Source organism: Austrofundulus limnaeus, unplaced genomic scaffold, assembly GCF_001266775.1.
Source record: "Austrofundulus limnaeus strain Quisiro unplaced genomic scaffold, Austrofundulus_limnaeus-1.0 Scaffold53, whole genome shotgun sequence".
In the NCBI taxonomy this organism is placed as follows: domain Eukaryota; kingdom Metazoa; phylum Chordata; class Actinopteri; order Cyprinodontiformes; family Rivulidae; genus Austrofundulus; species Austrofundulus limnaeus.
Genome location: NW_013952455.1, coordinates 1,382,003 through 1,384,939, shown reverse-complemented (window position 1 = coordinate 1,384,939; position 2,937 = coordinate 1,382,003). Strand labels below are relative to the sequence as shown.

Here is a 2,937-nt window from a genome sequence, read left to right as displayed (position 1 = left end):
CAATAATAAAGATTACCAGGATTTATTATTGGCTTGTGAAGACAGATTAAACAAAATCTGTCCTTTTACCACTTTTAAAAGTGAGTCATTTTGAATAAATTATGCCTAAAAACATTCCTTTAAAAATAAAGATGCCAATAATTGATAGCTCACAAGTGTTATGTTTATTATGTTAATAAAGCTGCATTGTGACTGAGCATGTGCTAAACTAAACCAAAAAATAAACTAAAAAATAAAAAACTGAAAGGAACTTTCTATTTGTGTGAAAGGAAGTTGATACAAAATCTTAAACACCACTACAAAAAAGCAGGAGACATGAGCTTCATCTTGTCATGAAAAAAGAAGAAAAAAGTAATTTTTATGTATTTTTGCAAATGATGTAATCTTGTGTWCGACACATGCAGGTGCTGGGCCCTGGCTTTGGTTCAGCTTGTGGCCCTTAGTTATTTATTTCTTTCAGCTGGTTCTTTTCTCAATGGATTGTGACACCAAGCAAACTCGCACAACAATTTGGCTCTTACTGACGCAACCACAGACCACTGAACTACTGTGGCCCTTTCTCAAGAGCAATGAATGAGGCAAAGGAGGGTACTTCACCTTTCTCACCCAAATGCAGTTATAATGTTCAGAGAATTGGCGATTTTGCCTCTCTAGCCTCTGCACTACCACTCCCCCCTTAACGAGTCAAATATGGCTTCGGTGGGAAAAAATGTTGCCCACTAGGGCTGTAGGCTATATTTAAAAACATGTCAGAAAAAGATTTTATTGATGTGTACTTTAAGACAATACCCTTGATGCCATTTTCTAAAATCATAATGTTCTAAATTAGATAACAGGAAAAATAAACACAGTTTCATCTGAAAGGAGGCTAAATCACCAAGAATTACCCAAACAGATTTATACATTTCTGCCTGGCTCTTAGTTTCTGTAGCTGGTTTTGCTTTAGATTAGCAGATTAGAAACAAATGTGCCAAACAATCTGCTGCAGGTCTGCAAACAGAAGAATATAAGGAAGCAGATGGAGACCAAAATGCGTGTCCACATGTTGGCTGCTAACACCCGCAGAAGACCAACGTTTACAAACCATGAAGAAAATAGCCACATTTAAAGTGTGAACTTCTTTTTTATTGTTTTTTTTATTTTTTTTACATTTTATTTGACAGTGTTGTCCTGCTGAGCAACCTCGAGAACAAAACGCACAGCAACAGTAGCAAAACTCTTGAAGTGAAACAGATCACAGTTTGAGGYGTTGACATCCGAATGAGTCAGAACCAACCAAACCAAGGCAGTAATTTACTCCACCCACACTGGTATCTGCAGTCATTTGTTTACAAAGCAGCCTACTGGACATCAACAGGACCAATATACTGTATTACATATGATCACCCAAAATGAATTTGTTTTTACTTACAAAGGCGTATAGTTTCCTTTATGACCCATTGGAATTACCTGTCATCCTTTGGAACTCGGCCTCATCTGAAAGAGCTRGTTTATCCTCACTAAAGTTCTCCCAGGCAGCCTCACCTGGAAATGCTCCTTTATCTGGAAAAATCCCTCCCCCTGAAAAGAAAAACAAACCCAGAATCCTCGAGTCTGTTCAGTTGCCTCCAAACCTGGAAACAGAATCAACACAAGCAAAGATTAATCACTTAATTATAATCAAACTAACTTTGACGGACCTGTCTTGTTGTTTTCCACAGATCCTCCAATCTCTGCTTGAGCCAATGCGCTCTTACCTTTTTGTCTCTTGTCAGTGTTTTCTCTGAGTACACTAAGGTCTTGATAAAGATTATCTTTTCTCAAAATGACGTAATCAGTATCAACTTTTGTTTGTTGAGAAAAGGTGGGGGGAGGGTAGCGACAAAGATCTTTTACCTAAACTTTGATAAGCCATAATGCTGCAAAATTCATAATAATAATAATAATAATAATAATAATAATAATAATAATAATAATTTTTTTAACAATCCACTCAATTTATTGGTAAATTTTGACAAAGACAAAGATGATCAATGTCACATCACAGCCACTTTAAACAGCCTTTGTGTTAGAGAGAAAAGAGAGATTTGGAACAGTTATGTAAAAGTGAGCGGGCTTGCTGAAAAAGCTTCTAGATAGGATTTAAATGTGTTAAAAAATGTATATATTTTTTGGATTTCCTGGGGGAGGGCAAAGCAGCTTAATGCTCTAAAGCCCATGGTGGCCATACCAGGGGGAGGGAGATGGATGAGACGGATCAAAGACTCTTTGTTGATGTTGAGGTGTACACTGAGGTGTGGAGGACAGGCATAATGAAGGGCCGTGCAGTTGAGAAGCAGAGTGTTGTAAAAGATGCAGAGTTGAGCAAGARTAATGTAACAGGTATGATCAGTGCAGCAGAAATCTGATCCAATCAGTTTATGAGAGGACATGAGGTGGGAAGGGACAGACAGTGGACCATGACAATGCTGTTAGAAGTGAGGGAAGGATAAATGTTGCACAGATGGTAATATGAAGATGGAGTGATGTTGAGTTCTGTCAATAAAACATCCACGGTCTTGTCTTATAGTGATGGTGTAAACAGAGGAACTGTCAATGAGTTTAAAAAAATTATAGGAGGACCATGTTTTGGTTTTCTGTAGACAGTCACAGAGGGAGGTGTAAGTTTTGTATAAAGGTAGAGCTGAGTGTCGTCTGCATAACAGTGAACAAATAAGGTTAGCAACGAAAGGTTGACAAAATGAATGACAAAGCCTTTTCAGTGTAAATCTAAAGAAATAAAATGATTACAAAGTTGATTCGGCATTTTTCCACTGTCTGTATGAATTTGATCATAATAGATTCTCAAATCCACCTTAGTGTCTTAGGGCAGTGTTTCCCAAAGTTGGGGTCGGGACCCAAAGTGGGGTCCCGAAACATCAAGGTGGGGTCCTGAAAAAATTTTCTGAATTAATTACA

The 2,937-nt window shown here is 37.7% G+C and overlaps 1 long non-coding RNA gene across 1 annotated transcript in view; it reads right to left on the bottom strand.

The window, feature by feature from the left end:
* LOC106517833 (uncharacterized) overlaps positions 1–1,582 on the bottom strand; it is a 30,776-nt gene extending 29,194 nt beyond the window's left edge. Inside the window, exon 1 of the long non-coding RNA XR_001310255.1 lies at positions 1,412–1,582. This is a non-coding gene — a long non-coding RNA (uncharacterized LOC106517833). The remainder of the gene's footprint in view (positions 1–1,411) is intronic.
* Between the last annotated feature and the right edge of the window lie 1,355 nt (positions 1,583–2,937).